Raw genomic sequence first — 21,661 nt, forward strand, 5'->3', positions numbered from 1 at the left:
ATATCTTGATAGCATGCCTCCATATTGATGACTCAATATTTATCGCTAGTAATCTCACTATGTTAAATGAATTTAAAAAGTCCATGACTAATGAATTAGAAATTATGGATGTTAGGCTCACAAACTATTTTCCTGGCATTGAAGTGAATCAACTTGACGATGAAATTTTTATTTCTCAAAGTAAATATGCCAAGGACATTTCTCAAAAAAAATCAAATGGAGAATTGCAAATCAGTTTGCTCACCGGTTGAGTGTAAGATGAGTTATAAATAGAATGATTCTCATGTTGATCCAACTTACTTTAAAAGTGTGGTAGGAAGCTTAAGTTGTCTCACTTTCACAAGGCCAAACATTTTGTATGGTCTTGGCTTGTTAAGTAGATCCATTTGGAATCCAAATAAAACTCATTTGGAGACCAACAAAATATTTTTTTGATAGTTGAAGGAAACACTTGATTACAGAATGTTTTATTTATCATCCAATGATTTAAAACACATTGAACATTATGTTAGTGATTGGGGTGGAGATGTTGAATATTGAAAGGGTACTACCAATTATATATTTCATGTTGGTTCTATGACATTCACATGGTGTTTAAATAAGGAAAATATTATCGCATTGTTCACTTGTCAAGCAGAATATGAGGCAACATTTTCATGTGTTTGTTATGTTATATGGTTGTGAAATATCTTAAAGAATTTGAAAATTTTCAAGAAGGTCCTACTATAATCATGGTTGACAACAAGTCAACAATTGCATTAGCAAAGAACTTGGTATTCTCTAGGAGGAGCAAACTATAGACACCCCAAATTTTGACTGACTCATTTCAAGTCAGAAGTCACATACCAAAATCCAGTGTTTTTTGCTCATTTCAGAGTTATTCTAACTCCAAATTTATTTTTGGCCTTGAAAATGGCATACTCAAGGTTTTTATCAAAACAATCAATTAAAGTGGAGGATCTTACCTTTCAAACAAGCTAAAAATCAAATCAGTTTGACATCAGAGATAAAAGTTATAGTCAAAAAAAGGTGACTTGTTCCATAAAAATCCTGATTTTCAAGTAGGGTCCACTTTGAGTGCATTTTTTATCACAAAAACTATCAAATTTGGTTTTGCACTTACAAGATGAATTAAAGTTGATGTCATTGTCAAAAGTCTGATCTAGATCTTTGATTGAAGTATATTATGGATATTTGATTGAATAGATTATGTTATCATTAATACGCTACCTGTATTAGCTTTTTACACTTACCATGTGTTCTGGTGTAGACAATACAGGTAGCTTTTTACACTTACCTTCTAGGGTCGTCATTTCTAGGTTACAAAACTAAGGTAGAATTTTGGTCTATAGTCGGTAGTTGGCGAATAGGTTGTCATCTGGAAGTCATGTCTCTCCAATCGTGCATTAGATTAGGGTGGTTTTGGTCGAGTTGGAAAGCTAACTGCCAGATCTTCTCTAATTATTTTTGTTGTTTTCTTGTTTTTTAGTGTTGGTAACTAAAAAGTAGCCTAGATCAATCATAATAGGTGTCCTAGCACCTTTTTCTCCTGCTTTAGGTGCATCATCAGGGTTGTAACTCAGCATCCACTTGTCATTTTTCAGTGAGACAGGTGTCATTAGAAAGGTCTATGAGTCCTCTTTTTCTGTTCTTTTTGTAGTTTTCCCAAATTTTACTTGACTTCTAGGTCAAAAACTAGTGTCAAAATCTAGTATAGATCTTGTACTATAGAAAATTTTTGATAAGTCTCTAGCTTTGGATTGAATCTTACTTTTTAAGTACTGGAATCCCGCAATAGCACCACCCTTGAGTCTTTTATCATTCTAATATTATTATTTGGATGCTATTGTGCTAAATTTGGACTTGAAATAAATCTTTAGGTAAGGGCTTCTTTTGGATCCAATTTTTTATCATGCGATTCTTATTCCTACGAATTGGATCTCGTTAAATAATCTCTTCACATAAAAGTTTATTTTTAGTTTTTTAAAAGTTTTGGTTGGAAAAAAAAATTGGGTGTCTATTTATTGCTTTCATAGGTAAATCCATAGTTAAAATTGGGTGCTTGCTTGTTCTAGATTAAGAAATTTGATTAGAAACACTTATTGGAGAAAATCTTGTCACTTAGATTTCTTAGAAAAAATTCATCAACCTCCAAGAAGGTAGTCATTCACTTTGTGTGGGACATTGCTTGCATTACCTTTGTTTCTCTTCTGATTTATCCTCATTTATGTTGTTAACACAAATAAATTTCGTTCAGGTTCAGGCTACAACCAGTTATAGTTTGAACACAAACTTAGCTAAAAATAATGTGTAAACATATATTTTGCAATGATTATGCATATGCAAAATTTCTTATCAAATGTTAACAGAAAAAGAAACACGAATAGCAATAAAGAAAATATGTTAACGCTAAAACGTATGTCAGGCATTAACAATGGCAAAATAATCGATGCTAATCAGCAACCCTATTCGGACTAACATAAAACAAATTAGATATAAATTAGGGTTAGACAGGATTTACGCATAACAGAAAATGCCTACGGATCTATTTTTCAAACAGATTTCCTACACACAAACACAAGTAACACAAAGAAAATCACGATGGCCTGAATGGGTCTGAAAGAGATTGATGTTAACAGGGGGCATCACCAAAGAAGAAATGCAGAATCAGAAGGATCTCCCAAATGATATCTGATGCATATTCAAAATGATGACAACAGAAAACAAACACACAAGTTCTTGTCCTAAGTAGACTCTAAAAGGAAATGTCTAACAATATTTTGCAGATTAGAGACATTTAAAATGACCTTCTAGACAATATAGTTAACAAATATTCCAGATCAATTTTTTTAGTGCCAGTAAACGATAAATCTCAATCCATAAATCATGAATAGTTCTCACTATTAGATTTTACAAACATGTTCAACTCAGACCCAAATACAACATTCAACAATTAGGGAAGAACATGCAAGACATCAAACTGAAATCTAGGAAATTTTGTTTGACATCAAGAGTTCTTATCAATACCCATAAACCATGTCATTGCTTTAGATATTCAGATTTAAACATCAAATAACAAATGTAAATGTATATATGTATCTAAAATGTCTTAGCAGATTCCAAAACAAAATCCAGATTACAATCAGATTTAATCCTTTCCAAACTAGAGGACATCAAAATTGAATCCAAGAGGGGCACAGTTTTGATGTTGAATGCTGGATTAACCAAACTTGTTAACCCTATCTAAAATCTGATATTTTTTATTCAAGCATTCAACACAGGGAATCAGTTGAAACTCTTCCTTATCAATCTTCAAAAGAAAATTCTATTTTTAGCAGAAATATAGATTCAGTCCTAATCAAAATAGCACAAATCTGATTCAGATAGTTTATAGTATTCATTCAAGAATGATAAAAAAAATGGTGAAAAGAATTTGAATTTGGTTAGCTCCTGTAGGATGTCAGCCAATGCGGCAAGGGGGTTCCTTCCTTCGTGTCCTTAGCACATGCGCATACCACCTATCGGAGGTCGATGCATGGCCAAATCATCCTTCACATCACCCATCCTTGGACGACCATGGAGGAAATGGTAGAGAGAGACAGATGCATTCATGCCCTCTTGTTCTTCTTCTTTATTTTCTTTAAAAACAACAAAAGCCCCTTTCTTTTTGGGTTAGGGTTTCTTTTGAGAAGGAGACCCCAACGCATTTCTGGTTTTGGGGACTTGAGCTGTTGCCAAAGGGCCCAACCCCCACCATCTTCATTCTTCTTTACAACAAAATAGGAAAGAGGGAGAAGAGACGATGTCTCTCCCCCTCTTGGGTTTCTAAACCACCACCCAAGACCCCAAATGTGTGGATATTGGGTTCCAATGAGTAGAAGGATAAAAAAATGGGTCAGTTGGATCCAAAATCCAAAATTCAAACCCACCCAAAGTGGGTGGGTCTAGCATGGCTAGGTTTTAAAAAAAATCAAAATAAATATAAATAAAAAATAAATAAAGAAAACTACCTGCCATCGATGGCCCAAATGGATCCTAACGGGCCATCGGAGCTAAAACCTAAAAAAGAAAATTTTTAAAAATCTAACTATTCGAATTAAAGTTTTGGACAAAATGTCATAGAGCACGCTAAAAAATGGATTTTGAAATTTTTCAAAAAATCCAAAATTATGTATTTTGGTCCTTTAGCTTTATTTAAGATGGGCGTGAGCTAGGTTGGTGCATTCGAGTTTGCCGTTGTTTTTTTCCCTAACATGTCTTCATCATGTTCTTCTTGGGCTCACCTAAATGTGTTGTATCAGTTTCCCCCAGGATCAAAAGGCTTCATCCATGGACAAGTGGATTACCATATTACCTGAAAAAACATTCATCAATAAATATTTTGTATTTAACTAATTTTATAAATTTAAGGGGAACAAAATAATAAGGATCATGTAACATATCCTTAAATAAAAAGTTGAATTTAACAGGTTCATAAATTACCTGATTCCATTTTGTTTAACCTTCACAAAAATTGAATTTTACCTATTCTTGAACTTTAAGAAAATTTTGGGACTCGCAAAAGATTTTTTTTATGCAGTATGTCATCAAGAAGAGAATATTTAACCATTTTACCTTGTACTATGGCGGTCAAAACCATAGAAAAATTTGGATCATCAATAGGTAAAAGTTTTTCAATTAACATAACAAATAAAAGAAATGATTTCTTTCCAAGAATACTAACACAATATCTCAATTCCTACTTTAGAACTAAAAATGAAACACATTCTAAAAAAATAATAATCCAAACCAGTTATGTGAGTCGTTCATAGTTTTGCAAGCAATTTTCTATTCGTCACTAATATGATAAGTCCCAAAAAAATTGGGAACGAACACCCTCTTTGTGATGTCCTTTGATAAAAATCATAGAGGCTCATCATGCAAAGCTTCTTGGTCATCACCGTCTTTTAACTCATCACAGATGGGATTTTGTAGAGAGGTTCTTTGTGATGTCCTTTGAAAAAAATCATAGAGGTTTGGACAACCTCTTCTTTTATCGCATCTTCATCGAAGAGGGGTTCGCCCTTGAATTCATGCATAGTTTCTTCGTGAACCTCATCTATGAATAGGGCACATAACCGACATCCATACGGCATCATGGGCCATACCGAATTAGAAAAGCTGGTAGGCTGGGTATTGAAACTAAACTGACTCGAAAGAAATGGAGTGCCCTAATGGTGTCTCATACACTAAGACCTAACCGAGAAAAAATTAAATAGTTCTAACAGCAATATGCTATCAACACAACACAGGTAAACAAGAACTCAACACCCGCATTTAACTCTAATAGTAAATCAGAGATGTTAACGTGGGTAAATTCATTCAGGTTTAGGCTATAACAGGTTATAGTTTGAACACAAACATAGATAAAAACAATTATTAAACATATATTCTGCAATGATTACCCAGATGCAGAATTTAGTATCAGACGTTAACAGAAAAAGAAACACGAACAACAATAAAGAAAATTCACTACAAGAAATATGTGGATTAGCGACGACCTCAATCTGTCGCTAATCCATCGCTAAACAGTTTAGCGATGGATTAGAGACGGATTACTTTTATCGCAAAATTCTAATTGCTAATTAGCGGCGGAAATTATCTATCGTAAGTTTCGTCGCTACTTTGCGACGAATTATCGAATGCCATGATTCATCGCAACGTCGTCGTTAATATGCAGAGATTTGGTTTAGTGGTAGATTTTAATCCGTCGCTATTGTAGCGATGAATTAAAATTTGTCGCAAAACATTGGCTGATTCACTTTTACGATGGATAAATATTCGTTCCTAATCTGTCGCTAAATTAGACGAGAATACTAAATAGCGACGGATAATATCCGTCGCTAATCCATCACAAACAATAAAAAAAAATTTTAAAAATGTTTAAAACATAAATATCGAGAAAAAATTCTCATGATACAATTAATATTTTGTGTATAAAAAATAAAGTACACATAAAAAAATATATATAAAAAGCAACTAAAATAATTTATCGATCCACTATAATCCTCGCCAAGTTTCAATTATTTACAAGTGAACATTTACACAGATTTTCTTTTGAAACAGCAAGAAAGTAAAATAAATTCAACACATGAATCTAATCATCGCCACGATTTTGTGCGTCATCTTTTTCATTGTCTCGATCTGCCCCTTCAGCTCCTCTACGTTGATTATCTCCAACATCCTACAAGAGAAAAGAAAGGTTAGTATTGATAAACAAAATATAATAAAATAAATTATATGCAATGCACCTAAGTTAAGGCAATCAAAGTAACATGAGTGAATTACACATAATCTAGCTAGCAATAAAGTAAAGGATATTAACAGAATTCAAATGTGTTCTAAGGCTGACATAAAAAATTCATAATGATTCAATCATGCAAATATGTGTTTTAATCATGTATATACTAGCATGAAATCTAACTACATGAAACAAATCATATGAAACTTTCATACTTGACAGGCACCTGCAGACAAAGTTTTCCTGTCCCAAAAAAAGCTGCACAACTCATTACAAACAATGTCAAAAATTATTTTATATAAATAGTCACGCATTGTGTCCTTAACAAGCTCGCGGACACCATCCCAAGAATTAGGCGGGTCAGTCGGATACTTGGAGTTGATGCTGAGAGAAGAAGTCTGAGAGTCGTGACTGGAGGAGGCAACAATTGGTGAGGTGTTCATATTACTCTCAAACCCGAACACACGACCCTTTTTGGATTCACCTGTTGCAGTCACTCATGCTGCAGGATCAAAAGACGGATGTTGAGTGAAGTTATCGTCATATCGTTCTACCATTTGTTGCTCGTATAACTCCTACAAAGTAATGATTACAATGTGGATTAATAATTAAGAATCACAATGTTTATGATAACTTGTATATTATAATTTTTATGAATACAATAAATATATATCATTGTCGTTATCGCCTTCTCTGATGTGAACTCGCTTGTGGTCTTATGTTTATGTGTTTCAACAAACACATCCTTGTATGGCACAATGCCTCTTTTTTCTGCTTCCTACAAAGTTAAATGATAAAAAAATTATTTAACAAGTATACAACAATGCTTATAAAATTGATAATATATATATATATATATATATTAACGAGTTACCATTTTCTTCAGGTGGCTCCCAAAAGTCCTAGATCCACCTATGTGTAGATGGGCATCGGGCATCTTTGCTCAGTTTTGTGCTGCCTTCGCTGAGCAATTTCGAAATTCATGCCCCACCCACTTATCGCACATTGCATCCCAAACATCTGACCTGATAGTAGAAGGGTTATGGCCCTTCCACTGCAGTGGATCATCTATCCCGCCAAATGTTTTTTTTTTTTGCAGTTTTCATATTATGCAGTATGTCTACAAATCGACTGACAGTCACCTTCTACCATATCTTTCTCGCGTCTTGCTCCTTCATCATAGTCACGAAGCGATTCGAAGCCTATAAATAATTTCAAAAACTTAGTAGACATGACTATAACAAAAAATTAAATATGAAACACATTAACTATGAGAAACGATTGTATACCATAAATAAGGACCATAATCTATCCAACACTTCCTTCGGGTACTCTTTTCATTAAGTGATCGGTTCTGGTAGATGTTGAACTAGTGAATGTTTAATCTCTCGTATTACCTCTTGTGACTCGAACATCGCGCTGCACATGAATTAGTACACATTAACTATCAATATACAATATTTATAAGATAAGTATAGGATAAGTGAAAATAAAATACTTACGGTCGATTATCGATATACACTATTTGAATGAGTCGTGTGTCAGACTGAGAAGACCCTGCATCCAGCGTTGTCTAGTGACTTATATGAATAACTGATGTAGGTGGGTCATGTGCAGGAAAAGCATCATTTATAGAAAAATAAGTTAGAAATTCACACAATGCGCATTTAAACTAATCAAGTATACAATTAGTAAAATGATATACCTATCGAAGCAGCCTGTGAAGAGGAAGTCTGAGACTGGCTACCACTGAGTGCTCGACCACTATAACCTCCATGAACCATATTCTAACAAATAAAAATTGTCATGCAATACATTTAAACATTACAATATCTTCAAATCATTCAAATCATTGTAATACATTTCAATACATTCAAATCAATATTGTAATACATTAAAACATAAGATATGACATCACCTGCTAATCATGGATAACTTATCCTTAACTTGTAATACAATTTGATCAGTTACACAACTCTATATCATCATGGATACATAATCAAATCGAAAATAACTTCATGTAAGACATTAAAACATTATAATACATTCAAATCATTCAAGTCATTGCAATACATTTCAATACATTCAAATCAAAACTCTATACATATCAAAGATACATAATCAAATCAAAAATAACTTCATGAAATAGATTCAAACATTGCAATACCTTCAAATCATTAAAGTCATTGCAATACATTCAAATCATTCACATCAAATATTGCAATACATTAAAACATAAGATATGACATCACTTGCTAATCACGGATAACTTATCATTAACTTGCAATACAATTTGATCAGTTACACAACTCTATATCATTATGGATACATAATCAAATCGAAAATAACTTCATGCAAGATATTCAAACATTGCAATATATTCAAATCATTCAAGTCATTGCAATACATTCAAACCATAACTCTATACCTATCAAAGATATATAATCAAATCAAAATTAACTTCATGCAATACAATCAAACATTGCAATACATTCAAATCATTCAAGTCATTGCAATACATTTCAATACATTCAAATCATAACTCTATACCTATCGAAGATACATAATCAAATCGAAATTAACTTCATGCCATACATTCAAACATTGCAATACGTTCAAATCATTCAAGTCATTGCAATGCATTTCAATGCATTCAAATCATTCACATCAAATAGAGGTATGTATTACAAGATGTATTTCACTAGCTCAAGAATTCTTCTTCATCACTTGTTTGACTTTCATATTCTTCTTATTCATCCTTCTCCTCTTTGCCTTCTTCTTTTTCTTCTTCATTGAGTGCCCATCCACTTGGTATATCATTTGGATCATATTCTTTCATGCATATGCTATCGACTAATGGAGATGTGACATGCATACCATGCGCGACATCGTGACCATAAGAGAATTCATACATATCATCTGATTGATAATAATCACTCTCTTCAATTAACTTGTCTTCCTGTAACTGATCATACTCGGGGTATAGTTTAGACTTCACCTTGCAAACTACCCACCATTCATTTCTATCTGACTTCCTTATACTCGGATATGAAGTATAGTAAACTTGTTGAGCTTGCGAGGCTAATATGAATGGTTCATATATTCTAAACTTTGATTTATGATTCACCTCCACAATGCCTGAGGCTTTGTCGACTCTTGTAGCTGTGAGATCAAACCAATGACACTTAAATAAAGTTACTCTATTATTTATGCCTAAGTAAGTCAACTTCATTATTTCTTCTATAACACTGTAGTAGTCATGTTCATTTTCACCGTAGTTGTTACCCTTAATGCACACGCCATTATTCATCATTGACTTGTTTACACGTAGTCTTTTGTATGGAATCGATAACCATTTACGATGTACCCGTTGTAACGTTGCACAACTTTGGTCAGACCATTTTGTAAATCACATATTCCTTGATCTTTAACATCTCCATGGCGAACCTACAAGCATAAACAATGATTGTAATCACGACCAATTAAGTAACTTATTATTATTTATACGAAAATAATGTATGTCATCGTCCTTACCAACTCTTTCAACCAGGCCACAAACTTATTTTCATGTTCTTTATGTACTTATGCATCAGTGAGATGTAAAAGTTCTCTTTGAAACTACAGATTAAATTGTTTGTACTTAATAAATACTTATATTACCGAACTATGTACGCACGTATAAAACTTAGTGTTATATATTAAGTATACTTACTCAATGTATGGGTCGATTATTGAGCAATTAAAAAGGATATAGATTTGTGTTGCAGCTTGCTCTCGATCTTCTAAGAGTCTTGACCGACAACAGCCAAAGGCATACCCAAGTGGTTGAAATATCGACAGTTTATCAGCTACAGTAAACTGTTCTCCATCATCATTTCGAGGTGGGCATGTATAACGTTTTGGAATGTGAGGTTCAAAGTACATAGATGAGAAATTTGAAATCTCTTCTAAAGTGTACGTCTCACAAATAGAGCCCTCTACTCTTGCTTTATTCCGAACCTTTTTTTTGAGGTCAAACATGCATCTGTTAACAATATACATCTCGAATTACAATAAATTTTTTAATAGCATTGAAAAGAAAAATATAAAAAAACATATACCTTTCAAATGGGTACATCCACCGATATTGCACAGGACCACCAACCCTTAGTTCATATGACAAATGTATGATGACATGTTCCATAACATCGAAAAATGTTGACAGAAATATCTTCTCTAGATGACAAATAGTAGTGACGACAGAATCCTCGAGATTCTTTACATGAGATACTACGACTTTCGATGCGCACAATGTTCTAAAAAATCTACTCAACTCGGATAATACCCCCCATATAGGTTTGTCTAACATATCATGGAATGCTAGGAGTATCAACTGTTGCATAATGACATGACAATCATGGTTCTTCAACTCATATAATTGTCCATCGTCTATCTTCACAACCCGAGCAATGTTAGAGACGTATCCATCTGAAAATCTCAATTGTCTCAACCATTGACATACCTGTTTTACTTGATCTGGTCCAAGAACATACCTTGCCTTTGGTTTCAGTATTTTGCCATTGTATTCTTTGAGTTCCAATTCTGATCTTTCACATATTACTTTTAAATCCATACAGGCCTTCAAATTATCCTTCATTTTTCCTTTCACATTCATTACCATATTTAACACATTATCAAACACATTTTTCTTCACATGCATCACATCCAAATTATGTCATATCAATAAGGTCGGCCAATATGGTAGTTCTCAAAATATAGATTTCTTTATCCAATTGTGATCCTTCCCAAATCCAAGGAAGGGCGTCAGGCTACGGGCATCTGTCAGTCCATATGAAAAGTATCACAATCTTCTTAAAATCTCTATGCCAGACAACCTTGTGGGTGGACCTTCCATTTCAGTTGTGCCTACTCGAAACACATTTCTTTATCGTCGGAACGGATGGTCACTGGGTAGAAATCGATGGTGACAATCAAACCAACATGGCTTTCTTCTATGCGTCAATCTAAAAGATTTTGTATCCGCCATGTAGTACGAACATGCCAACCTCTCATGTGTGTTCCAACGAGATAACATATCGTATGCAGGGAAGTCACTGATTGTCCATAGAACAACAGCCTTTGTATTGAAGTTTTGTTTTTTGTGGGCATCGTACGTGAGAACACTATCATCCCATAGTACTTTCAGTTCATCAATCAATGCCTTAAATACACATCAAGATTTTAGCCCAGAGAGGTCGGACCAGGGATCCATAGAGACAAGAAAAGATTTTCATGCTTCATACACAAGCTTTGAGGAAGGTTGTATGGGGTTACAAATACTGGTCAACACGAGTATGGAGTTGATCTACCCCCAAATAGATTAAATTCATCTGTATATAAACCAAGACTAACATTTCTCACTTCCATTGCGAAGGTCTGATGAGTACGATCAAAGTGCTTCCACGCTTTCATGTCAACAGGATGCTTGATTTTGTCTTTATCATGTCGAACTTTATTTGCATGTCATCTCATGTGTTTAGCTGTCCTCGAAGACATATACAATTGTTGTAATCTAGGGGTGAGAAAAAAGTAGCAGAGCGACTTATATGACACTTCTTTTGACCTCGTGCTACCATTGCTTTTTGTCTTTGACTTGAACCGAAGATACCCACATGACGAGCATGATCTGCTATTTTTTGATCTTTGAAATACAACATGCAGTGATTTGGATAAGCCTCTATCTTTTGATACCCCATACCAAGAGCGTTGACCATAACCTTCACACGATAAAAATTTTGTGGCAATTTCTCATCTTTGGGCAACATACTATTCACAATAGAGCACGGACGGTCAAAACATGATTGACTCAAATTAAACTCAAACTTTAGATTCTGTAGTTGAAGAACTCCAGACAAGATAATGTGACTCTCGCAACCATTCCAAAGTGGTTCATCAGTATCTCTAAGTAAATCATAAAATCTACTAGTTGTATCGTTCGGTGTTTCTTCCTCTACCCCAGTTGGCACATCACTAGGACCCATAGCAGAACCCAGTTCTGGTCCTATGACATCAAATATCAAATCCATATATGAATTATCGTGCACCACATCCACCTGTGCGTCAAAATTGTTCCTAAATTCTTCACCATGAAACGTTTAATTCTAATAATCACTTACAAAACCCTTTCTGTATAGGTGATGTCTAACGTCATAAGGTTCTATAAATCGGTTGTTCTTACACATCGTGTAAGGGCACCTAATTCGACTTGTGAGATCCACTGTACTGACACTTGCCATTGCAAATTCAATAAAATTGTCAACATCATCCATATATTTAAGCGATACCTCATTGTCAACTATCCTACGATATATCCATTCACGGTTTGCAGTCATTTTGTCGTATGATGTTACGGATATTATCCTAACCAGTTAAAAGAGAATCATCAGAATGCTATGATAAAGAAAATATCAAATTTATCATGCATTTGTGGTAGATGTAATGATTTGATATATATCACACACACACATGCACATGTATATATATATATATATATATATATATATATATATATATATATATATATATATATATATATATATCATACAATCACAAGAACTATGATGCATGCATTGATAACTTAATATTTTCATGTGCAAAACCATTCATTTCAAGCATGTTTGAAGCATTGATAACTTATTATTCATTTTCAAGTGCAAACTCATTCACAACATGATACATTTATTTGAAGCATATTTTCATGATATAATTTCACATGGAAGTCATAATCAAATTGAAAGTAACTTCATGCAAGCATGGATACAATCATATTAAATATTGCAATACATTCAAATCATTCATATCAAAACAATGTCAAACATGTACCTGTAGCAAACACACTCCAATATCCTGCTAACCACTACCATAACTAGCATGGAATCTGAACTCCAAAAATAAGAACACTTCTATTTTTATACATTAAAATCATGCTCAGCATGATCTCCGAACTATATCAAAGCAGTCATAGATATCCATAATTAAGTGAGTGTGTGAAAAGAAAAGTGTTGCATCCAAGAAATTAAATAACCTGTGATACACATGCATCACTTACTCACCACGGGCATTTACCCGATTTGCATTGCTTTTGTCACTTACTTACCATAGGTCGCAAGGCACAAGCCAGATCCATTGAGAAATCTGCAAGAGACATTGTGTTAAAATGAAGTTTATTTCCCAATAATAAAGAGGGTGAGGCCCCTTGTCGGAAATGAGCCCGAACAGGGAGACACAATCCTCTGGTGAAAGCGAAACAGACAAGGGCATTGCCCCTGCCAGCAATAAGGTCAAGGTCGGGAGGTCTCGCCCGCTCCCGTATCAATCATGAGGCAGAGGGGTCTCGCCCCCTACCGAGGCAAAATTTTCTGGCAGAGGGATCTGCCTTCTGTAAAGCAAAAAAAACAAGGGGCAAGGGGGCTTCGCCCTTTGTCAAAATTATCGAGGACAGAGGGGTGAAGCCACCCTCTGCCAGGGAAAACAAAAAAACAGGGAGCTTCTCTCCCTGCCGATTATTCTCTGGCAGCGGACAGAGGGGCCCTGTCGGCAAAGTCAAGAAGACAGGTGGGGGGCTGTCGGCAAAGGAAGGACAGGAGCAAAGCCCCCTGTCATGCCAGAGAAAAAGTGGACAGGGGCGGAGCCTGACAGAGGCGATCGGGGTCTCTGCCAGCTTTCGCCGACTACACAGGGGTGGGAAGGGCCCGGCAGAGGTTGTCGGGCCTCTGTTGGCCCTCCGGCAACCATAGGGGGAAAAGGGCAGCAACACCATAGGGGAAAGGGGGAGGGTTACCTGTGGATGGGGCTCGCCGAAAAACTCAGAGAGGGAGCAACGAGAGAGAGAACGAGAGAGGAGGTCGCCGAGAGGTCGATGGGCGTCGGGCGGGTGATGGGAGGTCGACGGGCATTGGTCGGGTGGGCGATAAGAGGTCGTCGGTTGGGCGGGCCATGAGAGGTCGCCTAGCGGTAGGCGGGCGATGGGAGGTAGATGGGCGATGGGAGGCAGACGGGCAGCGGGCGGACGACTGATGAAACAGAAAGGGAAAAGGGGCTCGCATTAAGGATTTACGAGAAATTTAGTGACGGATTCATGACGGCGAAATTCCGTCGCAAACGCCGTCATAAATGTTCGACAGTGTAGTGAAAGAAAATTTTTGTTGCTGAGCCATCGTGAAGTTGCGCCGGAGTTTGAGACAGAATTGTTTCGTCGTGAATCCATCGCTAATTCACGATGGATTCTCAATGGAATTTTTTCCATCGCTAATTTCGTATATAATTCGAATGTTAGCAATGGATAGTTTTCTCTAGCTAATCTGTCATAAATTTTTGTCGCTATTTAGATTTTTTCTTGTAGTGATTTGTTAACACTAAAACATATGTTAGTTATTAACAACAGCAAAATAATCAATGCTAATCAACAACCCTATTTTGCCTAACATAAAACAAATTCCATATGAACTGGGGTTAGACAAGTAGCACAAAGAAAATCATGATTGCCTAAATGGGTCTGAGAGAGATTGACATTAGTAGGGGCATCACCAAACAAGAAAATGCAAAATCGAAAAGGTGTCGCAAATGATACCCGATGCACATTCAGAATGGTGACAACAAAAAATAAATGCACAAGTTATTATCCTAAGCAGACTTTAAAAGGAAATGTCTCACAATATATTGCAGATTAGAGTAATTCAAAACAACATTCTAGACAATTTAGTTAACAATACATTCTAGATCATTTTTTTAACTTCAACAAATGATAAATATCTCAATCCAAAGATCGTGAACAACTATCACTATTAGATTTTTCAAACATGTTTAAGTCAGACCCAAATACAATAATCGACGATTAGGGAAAGAATAGGCAAGACCTCAAACTGAACTCAAGGAAATTTTGTTTGACATCAAGAGTTGATATCAATATCCATAAACCATGTTATTACTTTTGATTTAAACATTAAACAAGAAATCTAAATCTATATATGTATCTGAAATGTCTTAGCAGATTCCAAAACAAAATCTAGATTCAAACCAGATTACAATCAGATTTGATTCTTTCCAAACTAGAGGACATCAAAACTGAATCTAAAAGGGGATTGGTTTTGAATCAAAATGCTGGACTAACTGAACTTGTTAACCCTGTCTTAAATCTGATATTTTTTATTAACACATTCAATACAGGGAATCAGTCGAAACTCTTCCTTATCATTCTTCTGAAAAAAATTTAAGTTCAGTAGAAATATAGATTCAATACTAATTAAAACAACACAAATTTGATTCAGATAGTATATAATATTCATTCAGGAACGATAAAAAAATGGTGAAAAGAATCTGAATCTGGTTAGCTCTTGCAAGATGTCGACCAACGCAACAATGGGGTTCCTTCTTTCATGTCCTTAGCACATGCACAGACCACTTGCCAAAGGTTGATGTATGACCAAAGCATCCTTCACAGCACCCATCCTTGGATGGCCATGGAGGAAATAGCAGAGAGATAGAGGCATTCATGCCCTCTTATTCTTCTTTTTTTTCTTTAAAAACAACAAAAACCCCTTTCTTTTTGGGTTAGGGTTTCTTTTTTAAAAGGAGACCCCAATGTATTTCTTGTTTTGGGGACTAGGGCTGCCGCACAAGGGGGCCAACCCCACCATCTTCATTCTTATTTACAATAAAATAGGTTAGAGGGAGGAGAGGCAATGTCTCTCCCCCTCTTGGGTTTCTAAACCACTGCCCAAGACTCCCAATGTATGGGTCTTAGGTTCCAATGGGTAGAAGGATAAAAAAAATAGGTCAGTTGGATCCAAAATCCAAACCCACCTAAAGAGGGTGGGTTGAGAATGGCTAGGTTTAAAAAAATAAAAAAATAAAGAAAAAAAACTATCCGGACAACCCGCATACACCCATTGATGGCCCAATTGGATCCTAACTGACCACCAGAGCTAAAACCTAAGAAAGAAAAATAAAAAATAGCTTGAAATAAAAATCTAACTATTCAAAATCTAATTTTGAACAAAATGTGATTGAGCACGCTAAAAAATAGATTCTAGAATTTTCTAAAAATTTCAAAAATATGCATTTTGGTCATGCAGCTTCATTTAGGCTGGGCATGAGCTAGGTTGGTTCGTTTGGGTTTATCGTTGTTCTTTTTCTAAATGTGTCTTCATCACATTATTCTTGGGATCTCCTAAATGCACTACACCAGCTACCAACGACCCAGACTCTGCTTCCACAACTCATCGAGTATGAAGAGAGGGTCAAAATTCTTGAGGGAGGATTCATAATGTGAACAAGCAAATAAGGTATTCCAAGGGTGAAAGAAGGCCCTATGAAATTCAGGATTTCATTTTCGGCCAAGACAACAAGCCTTTGAGGACTACTTTCCAAAAGTTGAAATTTAATGGGATAGGGAACACAGAGACCATGTGTCTTGTTTTTGGATGCCTGTTCAGATTGCCTAAAGAATGACCATACTCTAATCTGTTGGTTCCCAAGAAGCCAGGAAGGGGAGGCCTTATCATGGTTCTCCACCTTAGACATCCATGAGAATAGGGAATTCTAAACCCTAATGAATTTGTTCTTAGAAAAGTTTTGATATAAGATCAATGCATTACCAAGAATCAATTTATATGATCTTAGGCGAAAGAAAGATAAAGACTTTATCAATCGGTGGAGAGCCATATACCACTGTATGAAGGGTCCAATGAATGATTCTCATGAGCTCACCATGATATTAGATAACTTTAACCAACCACTTATGGGGCTCTTTGCTACTTAGAGGTGTGAGACCTTTGTCGACCTAATTGACGTTGCCACCTAAATGGAATAAAATCTTAAAAGATGTATGTATAATAAGATTTTGGTTAATACTGGGCCTAAAAAGGAAGAATTACCTAAGAGTCGGGTTAGTATGACTATTTCTTGAAGAGCAAAGAGAAATTTTGAGTCTCCTAGACAAAACCAGGGGAAAACTCAAAATCATAAATGGTCTAACAACAGAGAGTTTACTGATATCCAAGAGACTCAATCTCAAGTTATGTATATTTTGTTGCAGAATGAGGATTTTAAATTACCCAAAGTATCAAATTCTTTCGATATAAAAGAAAGAGACCCAACAAAATTTTATAGATATCATCAGGCTCTTAGCCATGATACTGAAGAGTGCCTTCCCCTTAGGCATGTAATCTAGGGATACATTGACAAAGGTGAACTATTTATAAAAAATAAAGAAGCTCAAGAGAAACCAAAGTTGCATTCAAAATGAGAAATTTCATATGATTAGCCAAGCTGAACTAGTATGCAAAATTTTTGTCATAATTCACATGGCTTATATTGTCTTTGTTGATCAAAAAAGAGAGTCACAATTGTCTGAATCACTACAGTCTGCTTGCACCTAGATCCACTAATGTGAGACTCAAGTCAAGGAGAAAGAAGAAAATGCTTCTGGCCAAGTCCGAGTCATCAACTAAAGTTGTTATTGTAAACGTGAAAAAGAAAGGTCTTGCCAAGGCTTTAAGAGAAGAAAGTCCTACCAAGGCTTTAGAAGAAGAAAGTTCTGTGAAAGCTCCAAAAGAAGAAGGTTTATTTGTACTTGAGTAAACTCCTGATACTCTTATTTTGGAGAAATAAGAGATGTTTGAGAATCCCATTAAATATGAAGATCTTGAATTTTTTGATATAATGGAAGACTTTGACTCATCTAATTCAACAGATACAAATATTTATGCTTTGATGAATTGTCTAGATTATGTCATAAAAATTTCAAAAGTTAAAATTCATCATGCCTCTTTAGAGGAAGAAGAAAGTTCTACTGATGAGATTTTTCAGGACAACTTAAAATTTGCCAAAGGAATATGCAGCCTTAACATACCCATGCTCATGTTATTTATCAATCTTGTGATCTTAGCTTGGACCATGCCAATGTCCATAGAATAACCAAGGTATTTATATATTCAGTTCTAACTTCTGCCTCTGATGTTAAAAATTGTGAAGGAGTCATCATTTACAATTTTTACTATACAAAGTAAATATATGTTATATCAAGAGAGCCAAAAGGTCAGCAAGAATTTTCAATAATGTGCAAAATCAACATCATCTACCATTTTAAAGAACCACATCTGAGGCAACAATGGACCAAAGTCTAAATCCTGATCTTTTAAAAGCTCAAGGTTGAAAAGGAGGAGAATATAATCATAATATAAGTCACATTATACCTCAAGAAAAAAATGTCATAAACATATCCACATAACATTTATAGTCTAATGCTAGGGCATATCCAAAGCACACTTCATTTTTTATATTGTGTCAAAGAGTCGCAGAAGGTAAAATTGCATCATTTGGATGAGGTTTGCTTTCAACCTCTTATAGTACAAAGTCATGTATTTATCATTCTCACATCTTTTGGGAATATGAGTGATTTGTTATACTCATTTTTTGTAAATAGTCATTTAAAAATTTCAAAAATAATAAAAAATAAAAATTCAAAAAAATAGAAAAGTTTAAAATTCCAAAAAAAATAAAAATTTTAAAATTTTCAAAAAAAAATGTCATTTTTATTGCAAATTTTTTGTCATTTGAATAGATTTTTCTAAGAAGTTATTGCATTTATGAGAAGTCCACATGCACTTCATCTCACTTTGTGCATCATTAGTAGTAGTTAGCTTCTTTTCCATTATTGTAAAAAAAATTGAAAGTAGAGCCCTTTATGAGGCAAAAGCATTGAATGAATGAGCTTATAGTGAAATAGAAGCGTAAAATCTTTGTGAATCTTTAAAATAGTAAATGTTGAATCATATTGTGGTATGTTCAGTATCATGTTCTATGGTTTAAGACCACAATGACCCACTTAAAGAAAAAACTCTTTTAGCTAAAGGATATCAAGACTGCTTTATGTTTTGACTTAGTTCTCATCCCATCATTTGGTCAGTCATGTGAATTATCCATCTTAGGCACTGTTATCTTTTGCTCCTATGTAAGTTTTGATGATATATAGTGCCTTATTTTTGACAAGATCATTGAGGACCAATGTCAATGGCAATGGATGATGTAATATCATATATAGCTTATTGTTGAAAGTGAAATCATTTTGGGTTGCAAGTCAAAGTCAAGTTTTGTATTTGTCATGTAATTAGAAGTTGTGGGTAGTTTTGTCAATGTGCAATGTGTAGATATTTTATGAGCAAAGTTGGTATTTTTATGATATAATATGAGCAACATGAGCATGAAAAAATGTTAATATGATGTTATTACATAGGTTATCCATACACATAATGGGTAACTCTCAAGTCATGTAATGGATGTAGTGGAACATGTGACTAAGTGTAGAGCCATTGAGATGGCATGTGAAGAGTCTAGAAGAAGGTTATATGAGTTATGAGCCATGTGTGTTAAAGGATGCAAGTAGTGCATGTCATTAATAGTCATTAAGATGAAATTTCATAGTTAGAGTTGTGGCCTGGGAGATCAAAAGTTGTCATTTATGCATAAGAAGTGTGTAAAAAGGGGCCCCCAACTATATATATATATATATATATATATATATATATATATATATATATATATATATATATATATATATATATATATATATATATATATATATATATGTATGTATGTATGTATGTATGTATGTATGTATGTATGTGTGTGTGTGTGTGTGTGGGCTGTGTATTTTGAGTGTAAATAACTATTATTCAAAAATTGATGTTTTTGAGTGTTTATCTTATGCATGAGCAAAGTATGGTTGACTTGGTCAAGAATCCATTTAGATTTATTTATTTCTTTTAGGATTTTTATTAGGTTTAAATTGAATATTGGATATTGGACTGGCTTTGTTTTATAGGTGTGTATTAGATCCATCTCGAATCCATATTAGATTGGGGTTTGCTTTCATATATAAATATTAATTGTTAAGAGTTATTTTGTTAAGAGTAAATAATAGATTAATTGTAATTAATAGTTTTCAGATTATAGTATCAATTATTGTGAATCAAGCAACTGATTTGCATTAAGTAGTATCAGAGCAGGTTCTCTTCCATCATGTTCTTCAAGATGTCAAAGAGTCTGAAGTCCGCTCGAGCAATGGAAGATGTCAACGAATGTGTTGATAAGATTGATAGATATATGGACCAAATTGAAAATGGTATGTGTGTGTGTGTGTGATGCATTAAGTATTCACGAGGATGGATCGATCGAAGCCTCATGGAGATCTTTCATGATAATAATGTACTTCTCGAATGAAAGGAAATGAGAAGAAAACCGGGTTGCAAGCATCGAATCGGATGGCGCACATACTTGAAGTAACTCTTGATGTTGTAAACATGGGTGGATCATGCTCAAAAGCAGCACAAGCAAACATTGACTGAGCTGGAGTTTTCAATGACCAACATCATCATTTTTTTGACTAACAAAATTGATCAAGGTATGGCGTTTAGACATGCATCCACTAGGACGAGTGTGGCTGCCAGATGCCTATCCTCTTACCCCTTTCCCTTACACAGTGGGCACTGCTTCATGCTCCATGTCGGATGCCATCTGATCGACGATTAACCACCCTTTCAGCGACCTAGCGGTCGAACCCAGCCTGGCAGCTCCCCTCACACTTAACCATACGTCGACACCCATGGTGAGCTGGGTCCATTCGCTAGCCAGGAGGGCTTAGTTGAGTTGTGGTTGGCCTTCTCTGGTTGGTGGCAGCCCTGGCCACCAGACGACCTACCCGTCGGTGACACGCCATTGGCAAGGGAGGCACTAGGGTTTCCTAACCCTAGGCCTTCCTCCACCTTCTCATATGGGATGGGGCTCTTGCCCGATGAGACAGGTCGAACTACTTCGGTCCCCACTTCTTCCCAAACCTATTCTGACGAGCGGTTCACTTACTTGAAACTGGTTCCCATCTGATTTTGGTCCCTTTAACCCAACTATGAACCCAAACCCACCTCAAAACCCACCTAACCCGATCCAATTTAACCAAAATCCTATCCAAAACCTACTAATACCAGTTCAAACAAATTCTAATAACCTATTAAACCTTCCCCGATCGATTTAACCCAAACCATCTCTAGAACTAACCCACGTCCAAAGCCTCACCTTTCCATTTGACCTAGGTCCTACTCTAAAACCCATTAAGGACTTGGACCTAGCTATAGAATATTTGGATCCACTTAAACCTGAATGGACCCAAAAGCCTTTTCAAATGGAATTTTCTTGCTTGACCCAAATATCATGTGTGGATCCATTTGGGACCTTTCTATGTCTATCAATAAACAATAGGGTCTACATATTTCTTCTATCATGGTCATGTGTGAAGATGTGGATCTGCATCAGCAAAGAGCTGATTTCACTCATTAATTTTTGAAAGTT

This window comes from Nuphar pumila, chromosome 2 (genome assembly GCF_984573655.1).
Source record: "Nuphar pumila chromosome 2, dmNupPumi1.hap1.1, whole genome shotgun sequence".
In the NCBI taxonomy this organism is placed as follows: Eukaryota; Viridiplantae; Streptophyta; class Magnoliopsida; order Nymphaeales; family Nymphaeaceae; genus Nuphar; species Nuphar pumila.